This window comes from Mauremys mutica, chromosome 12 (assembly GCF_020497125.1).
Source record: "Mauremys mutica isolate MM-2020 ecotype Southern chromosome 12, ASM2049712v1, whole genome shotgun sequence".
Lineage (NCBI taxonomy): Eukaryota > Metazoa > Chordata > Testudines > Geoemydidae > Mauremys > Mauremys mutica.
In genome coordinates this window covers 9,289,091-9,297,163 of record NC_059083.1, presented here as the reverse complement: position 1 = coordinate 9,297,163, position 8,073 = coordinate 9,289,091, and the positions used below count along the sequence as shown (strand labels likewise).

The 8,073-nt window shown below is 57.0% G+C and overlaps 1 pseudogene; it reads left to right on the top strand.

Moving 5' to 3' along the window:
- Positions 1-1,188: 1,188 nt before the first annotated feature.
- Positions 1,189-7,839, top strand: LOC123345626 (annotated as a pseudogene).
- Positions 7,840-8,073: the final 234 nt, after the last annotated feature.

Genomic DNA, 8,073 nt, shown 5'->3' with positions numbered 1-8,073 from the left:
GAGGTCGGGCTCCCCCCGGCCTCAGCTAATGCACAGAGCAGGGGAAATGGATCAGGGACCTGCCCTGCAAGGGGTGCTGCAGCCAGGGAGTCCCTGGGGGAGCTGAGCTGTGATCTTCCTGCAGAGCAGTGCCCTGGGCAGCTGACGCTCACCCCTGCTCTGCAATGGGGGCTGGGGCGCAGATCAGCGGTTCGCTGGAAGCTCTTGGATTTACAGCCGCCCTGGTCCCCCGTTACAGGGACACAGACGCTGCTGCGCTTCCAAAGGAAGTGGGGGGGGGAAATGGGGTGTCGGATTTTGGCGGGTCTAAAGCCCCTGGTGCCAGCTGCAACCAGGGGCGGCTCCAGGCCCCAGCGCGCGAAGCCCGCACTTGGGGCAGCAAAATGCCTAGAGCCGCCGCTGTCTGCAACCCGGGTTTACGGCCCCTGCCGCTCTAAGCTGGGGCGGGAGCGCTGGGTCTCCTGATTGGCTGGCGGGGAGATGAGTGGCGTTTCCTGGGGAGCGCTTGAAAAAGCGCGGGCTCCGCGGAAAGGGGCCGTTGGCCGGTCCCGGTCCCGCGCGGCTGCAGGCGCCAGGTAAGACGCTGCCGGTGGGTCCCAGCGCGCGGCGGGGGCAGGGCGCGTGTTGGGGGAGGGGGGCGCCGGCTGCCGCGGGGATCAGCGCCCCCCCCCCGCCACTGCCCTTCCTCGGCTCGGGACCGGCCCGAGCCCCACGCGCTGGGGGGGCACCGCTCACGCGCTGGCACCATCCCGCCTTTTCCCGCCACCGGAGCGTCCCCGCTGCAGCCCCCTGCGGTCCCCGCGTTGTTGGGCGCCCGGGCAGTGACCGCCCCCCCCCCCCCGGTGCGTTGATGGGAATCAGGCACCCAGGGTCTGGCCTGGGCATCGCGTCTCTCCCCCCCCCCCCGGGTGCTTGCCGCGCTGCTGCCCGCTTTGCGCGCTCCTGCTGCGGGGGGAGGGGGGCTCTGCTCTTCCCGCCCCCCCCCCCCCGCTGGGTGCCTGCCCGGGCGGGGGGGACCGTAGCAGATCGGGTCTCTGAAGCCCGGGGGGGGGTGCGGAGGGGCCGATGGGGCTAAGGGGGTTTAATCACCGTGGCACCGCCTCTGGCGGGGGGGGCGGGCTGCTGGGCAGGGAACGAGAAACCACAAATCGCTCCCGACCCCGCCCCTGACCTGCTGGGTCCGTCTCGGCTTCCAGATCGGCTGGAGAGTCCGGCCGGGGGCAGGAGCAGGGCCAGGGCCAGGACCCCCGCCCCGGCTCTGCTTTGCTGCTGCTGCTGAATGGGGCCCAGTCAGACCGAGAGGAGCCGATCCCAGCCCAGCGCCTGCAGCAGCGTCTGTAGCCTGAGTGTCGCTGAGAGACAATGGGGCCAGGAGCTGGGGCTGCTGAGAGGGAAGAGCCGCTGCAGGAGTTGCGTGTTGATGGCAATGGACACCTGGACACTGGAGGGAAGCCAGGTAATGGGGCGTCGCTGCCTGGGACCAGGCTGGAGAGAGACCCTGAGGCTGCCCCACCTGGGGCCATGTTCTCAGTGGCAGCAGCCAGTGCCCAGCACCCCCCCGTCTGTGGGCAGCAGGGACTGGATCCCCCCCGGGGCTCTCAGGGCACCGATCCCGGCTCACAGCTGCTGCCTGGCGCACACAGCGGTGTCTGTGGGGCTGGGCAGGGGCCTTCTGGGCTGGGTGTGTCAGACCCCCTGTGACAGCCCTGGCCCAGCTCTGCCTGGTTCCTTCTCCCCCCTTCTGCTGTGTGTGGCCAGTGTGAGACCCCAGTGTGCGGGGACAGGCGCACTCGGCAGTGTGGGCCCAGCCAGCGCTCAGCAGGGGGCACAGCGGGGGTGGGGATGGGGGGGCAGCTCAAGCTCTTGTCAGCAGAACATGCGGGTCCTTGTGTCTGTGCCCCTGAGCTCACCAGGCCCCATGACAGCCTGGCTGGGGGTGCCAGGGAGGGCGCTGGGCTGAAGGGAAGGAGGGACTGTTCTGCCAGCCCCAGCCTGCCTGAGCCTCCAGGCTCCTCTCCCAGAGTATCTGATGGAAGGTGCAGGCAACAGAATGGTGCATGTGTAATGCTAACAGGCCCCAGTTGTTGATTTGGGGGGTAGGGGGAATCGAACTGGACACCTCTGGAGCTTAGTGAATGAGCCTTTACTGCATGAGCCAAAAGCCAACTGGCTGTTAGCTAAGGCTGTAGTAGAGCAAACTTGTTTTCTCTCTCTCTGTAAGTGGTCTCAGTGCCACTAGATGAGACATCACACCCAGAAGGTGTGTGGGTTACACATGTTCTAGGGCAGCTCTAGCCCTGGTGCTGTCAGTGAGACATGTCCACGCAGCCCGGCCTGACAGGTCTTTGTGTTTCAGAACCTCCTCGTAACTGCAAGAGACGCACAGTCCCCCTCACAGTCACCCTCACAATCGTGTTCTTAGGTCTCATCATCGCTGTTATTGTCCTGGCAGGTGAGTTCTCTGCTCTCCGTCCCCCCTCTCTGTGCATCCCATTGGAATGGGCAGCATTGGCTCACACAGCGTAAGGTGGGATCTGTGAGGTTGGGGTTCCACACCTGTAGGTGCAGGGAGCCCTCAGGACACAGTGAGGTCAGGTGGTGGAGATGGCGCTGGTCAGAGGATCTTAGATCTGAAAGGCTCCTTGCTGTGCCCTGTCCCTTCTAGGCAGTACTGGAAAGGGCCCAGCAAGCCTGGCAGCCTTTCTCCTGGGGGCCTGTATATTCCTATATCCAGCTCGGTACAGGGTGTGAAACGTGAAATTGTGCCTGTGACGGGTTCTCCAGGGGGCAACCTGGAAATTGGGTGCTGCTGATCCCTCTGTCCCTCCAACCTAGGCTTCCTCTCGGACTGTGATGCTGTTGCTAAGCCACAAACCTCTGTCAGGTACTGTACTTACACCGCCATCCACAGGCAGGGGACACACCCAGCTGAGTTACATGAATGCTTCTCCCAATTCACTCATGAACTAACAATAGAGAGACTCCAGCCAATTTCCCCAGCCTAGGATCCCAGAACTGTACTGTTTTGCCTGAGTAAAATTGCAATCTGAGTTCTATAAACTAGAAGGATTTGAATGAAGCAGTGTCTGACCCTGGTAGATGGTATAGTTCCTTTATACACAGGCTGGGATTCTTCTTTCCACCCTAGGACCACCTCCCCTGTTCAGTCTTTTTCCTCCAGACGTGTTTCCAGGTGTTGACTTGTGGGAGAAGTGAGGCCAAAGGGTGATGTTACTTCCCCCTTTTATAGTTTCTTCCAGCTTGCTGGAAAGATCCTTTGCTATGACATGAATCAAGCAGTCTTCATTGTCTACATGCTCTCTCTGAGAAGGCTCCATTGTATACGGTTCCTGAGATACACCTTTGGAGTATGGATTCCTTTAGTGGGCCATCAGCAGCATCTGGCTGCTCCATGGTTGTACCTGAAAGGCTGGTTGTGGGTGTTCCTAACCTCGCAACATATTTCTGTAACACATGTAGCAAAACTTCATAACTTCCCGTCTAATGACAGCACATACAATCCAACAGGATATTAATGTTCAACAGATCAAGACTTTTAAAATGAAGCCTCACAAGGCAAACTTTGTACAAAACATAGAATTATATGACAGTGGTGAATAGGGGGGGTTCCAGGGTGCTGCTTTGAAGCACAGCATGCCACAGTGCCCCACACAGCTGAGTTTCTTCCTGAAATGAGTGACACAAACCACACACTGAGCAGCACCAGAAAGCGTTGTATGCATTGACTGCCCTGCCCTGTTCATGTGTGAGCACTAATGTGTACAGCACGCTGTACTGTGAAATCTCCAGGGAAATCCATGCCTGGCACATGACTTTATCTATCTTCGATCACCACTGCCCCAGCTGCTAATATTTTCCCAGACCTAAGTGTGTCCCAATCCCAGACACAAGGAAAGTCTTAAAACCAGCTACAGAGTTATTGTGGTACAAAATGAACAAAAAACGTGACGTGCACAAAAATGGCAGGAGGCGTTTGTGTCAAACTCCTCCTCACCCCAAAAGGGAAACAACATGAGATCTCCCTGAGGCTGAGAGCGAGCAGAAGTGATTCTGGGGGGAGGGGGATCACCCATTGACATGGTGTTTGGAATGGCTTAGCAACTCTTCCCATAGTGACCCTAATAACCCTGTCTCGTTATTCACCTAATGCGCTGACCTTGCCAGTAGCTGCTTGGCTTTGGTTATGGGTGACCTCACTGCTGCTCTCTCATGGCACTGAAAGAGTTACACTGCAGTGAGGGCTTCCAGAGAGTTTCCTTCTAGCTGCTGTATTTGGGGGAAGAAAGGTCTGTAGGTAAGAGGTGAATCAAGTTACAGTGTTCCTGGCTGCTCAGGGGACCTCCACACTGCAATTAGACGCTTGCGGCTGGTCTGAGGCAGCTGACGCAGGCTCATGGGGCTTCTTGGGCTAAGGGACTAATTGCAGTGTAGCTGTTCAGGCTCAGCCTGCAAACAGATCATGGCAAACATCTCCCTCACCCTGCGGCTGGCTGTGCTGGATGGACCCAGGGAGCGGGTGTTCAGTCGGGTGAAGAGAAGGGAGTTTGTTCCCATCTTCATCTCAGCCTGCCTCTCCTGGGAAGCAAAGAGCAGGGGGAGGGCCCCAGGCTAGCAAAATTCCTTCTGGTAATAGGCCTAGCAAATCAAATCGTGTTGAGGTTGACCTCTTACCCATTAATTGTTCTTCCCCTGCTGTCTCCCAAAAATTGTCCCCTCCCTCTGCAGCTCCCTACCCACCCCCTGCTCTAACACTGAGCTCAAGCCCAGTTCTCTGTGCTGGGATGCGAAGCATGAGCTATTAGTCAGCTGCAACCCTATTGAATGTGAACCTGAGAGAGTGAGACCAGGGTCAGGTAACCCCACTCTGGCGCTGGATTCCCATCGTTGTCCTGGCTCCCTCCCAACACCTGCTGAGGGGTTTGAGGCATCTCAAAACCTGGGATGTAGGGGCGTATCTCCCCATGGTTTTTGTGGCCAGGCAGCAGGTCCCACTCACACCACGTGTTACTTTCTCATTCCCAGTGCAGAGCTATAAGCTTCCTTCAGCTGCTCTTGACCCCTCTGCTGTGCCCTACTGTCCGGACGGCTGGGTCGGGTACCAAGGGAGATGCTACTATTTCTCAAAGACTGAAGGGAACTGGAACTACAGCCAGAGCCAGTGCTCTGCATTCAGTGCCTCCCTGGCTGGGATCGACAGTGAGCAGGACATGGTGAGACTCTCTAATTGCGATACACCGGCCTTGGCTTAGTGGTGGCTGCTGCAGTAGGACCTGGGCTCTGTGACTCCTCTTGTGCCATCAGCTGAATGCCAGGCCTAGCTGGACCTAGGGCTCCTCTAGTGTCAGTGTGTGACCCTGGGGATCGGCCATTCTCTTCCTCCCCTCCCCCTCCAATAGGAGACTGCCTGTCTCTAAGGCTGAGCTGGCTCAGGCATCTCCTGGCCTATTGAGCTGCATGGAGGGGGACTGAGAACCCAGCTCAACACAGCCAGAGCTGCTCCTGTGCAGAGGAAAGAGCAGCCAGTTGGGGAGAGGGGAGGTCTGGGCCCTGGCCCCTCCTGGCTGAGAATAGGTGGGAGGGCGTCTTCTCTCAGTCCTAGCCCTTCCCCAATGCAGATTGTCTCCTCTCTCCTTCCCCTGCCATGGTGAGGGGAGCTCAGCTGCTCTGTAAGACGGGGCTTGCAAACAGAACCTGGCCTTGCATGGGGGGTGGGCGCAGCTTAGACCCAGCAGCACCCAAGAGCTGCCCCAGCTCAGGGCAGATTGGGATGAGGGGGAGCTGGGTTTGGGGTGGGAGGGTTAATACTGAATTACCCAGAGCTGGGCAAGAGGGAGGAGAAAATCCCCAGCCACCCCCTGGAAACACTCAGAGCCCTTTCGTGTACACCTGGGATTCCCTGCCCAGAGCCTGGGGGAGCAGCAGGGTCGGGGCTCTGACACCACCTCTCCCTCTGCTGTTTTTAGGCTTTCATGCTGCGCTATAAAGGCAAACCTGACCACTGGATCGGCCTCTGGAGGGAGCAGGAGCTGGGCCAGCCCTGGAAATGGGTCAACGGCACCGAATTCAACAACCTGTGAGTCTTTCTCCCATCTCTGTGCATTCCCTGGGCTTTGGGTCCCTGGTGTCTGAGATACTGAATTCAGGCCAACCCACCAGTCAGTGCTGTGGAACCAGCCAGAGAGCGCTCAGGTTCTTGCGTACTCAGTGCATTAGTGATGGATGGAAGCCAGTGTCTGCCTGGGATTCGCAGCTCCTCCTTGCAGTGCGGTGTTGGGCCTGAGGTGCCATCCCTTGGGTTACTCCCCACCCCTCTCTGTTCCTTCCCCTCTGACTGCCAGAAGCTGGGACTCGATGATGGGATGATCGCTCGATGACAGCCCTGTTCTGTTTGTTCCCTCTGAAGCATCTATCACTGGCCTGTATCAGAGGACAGCACACTGGGCTAGATGGACATTGGTCTGACCCAATATGGTCGGTTTTAGGTGCTTACTGCTGAATTGCATTAAAAAAGGCACTTGGTGGCTGGCGATAGGCCGGAAAATGTGCCCAGAGTGGCTTAGGAAGCCGGTCAGTTGACAACCAGTTATTTGATCCCAGTCGGATATTGTCATGTGGTCCAGGACGAGTGCCCTGGTGTCGGCAGCAGCCTGCCTTTGTGATTGCGTCATGGGGCCGTCTGTTAGCAGGCCTGCTTGGGGGTCTGTCTGCACTGCAGCCGCTATCAGGCCTCCCAGCCCAGTAGACAGGCTGGAACTAGCTCAGCAGAAATAGCTCCTCACTGTGCTGACGCTCACCTGGAATCTCCCCCAGGGCAGTTTGGGTGGGTTGGGCCTGCTGGGGCCCATAGAAACCCAGCTGGATGTATGGGGGGAGCAGGACCTGGGGTTAAAATATCCACCCAGCATAGAGGCTGCATGGAGGCCAGTGGATCAAAGAACCTCTGTTGGGCCTGCTGTGCCACTGTCCCCTTTCTAGCTGCCCCCTTGTGTTGGGGGGCTGGGGTTAGGGCCTGTGGCTGGTGCAGGAAGGGGAATCATGAGGGGCTGGGAGTGCAGCAGCTCCCTGCACTGTGCGAGTGTCTCCCCCTGTCTGTGACTGATGGGAAATGCCCAACTCCTGCCTGACACCAGCTCCCTGGCTTCTGTCTTGCAGGTTTGTGGTAAGAGGAGGAGGAGACTGCGGGTATCTAAATGATGAGAATGGGGTGAGCAGCTCGCGGTGCACCAATGAGAGACACTGGATCTGCACCAAACCCGATGAGTTTACAAAGGCAAAGGAGGATGCCGTGGAAGGGGGATGATAACAAGAGTATTGTGGAAATTAGCCCTGGAAAAGCCTGACTGTGATCTCTGTGACCATCACATCTGACGAACTCTAGAATATCAGGGAATGCTCTGAGCGTCACTGGGCAGAACACTGATTTTCGTGAAACACAGAAACACTATGTGCATGTCTTGTTTCCCCCACCAATGTTCCCTCTAATTTTTTACACTCATGTGTGGAATGAATTTTGTTATGTGCACCACTATGGAGGTGATGATGGCAGGGGTGGGGCGGAGGGGTTTGGCGTGTGGGAGGCAGCTAAGGGCTGGGGCGGAGGGTTGGGGTGAGGGCTGAGGGTGAGGATTCTGGGGTGGGGCTAGGTGTTATACCAATATAATAAAAACCAGCAGGATCTTATTAAGAGGGATAAGGCAAAGATGCCACATTTATTGTAAATACCATAACAAAACAAAAGACAACAGTAAACAACATTGTTTTGCTATTTACTTCTATCACTACTTATTCCTTACACACTCACTCTCTCTCACTCTCATATATTCATTCAGGTTCTGTATAGATATTATAGTTACCAGCCTAGCCGTTGCTCATGCCAAGTTACTGGCCAGGTATCTTGGTCATGAGGATGGAACCGAGTCTGTGTCAGATGCATCTGATGCTCCTGGAGGCTGGCAGCAGAACCATAGACTCAAAGTCCTCAGTCTTCAGAGTCCGGCTTTATAGGAATTTATTCCTATGTCAGTTCATGAGTTGCTTCATTCTGCTGTTGCT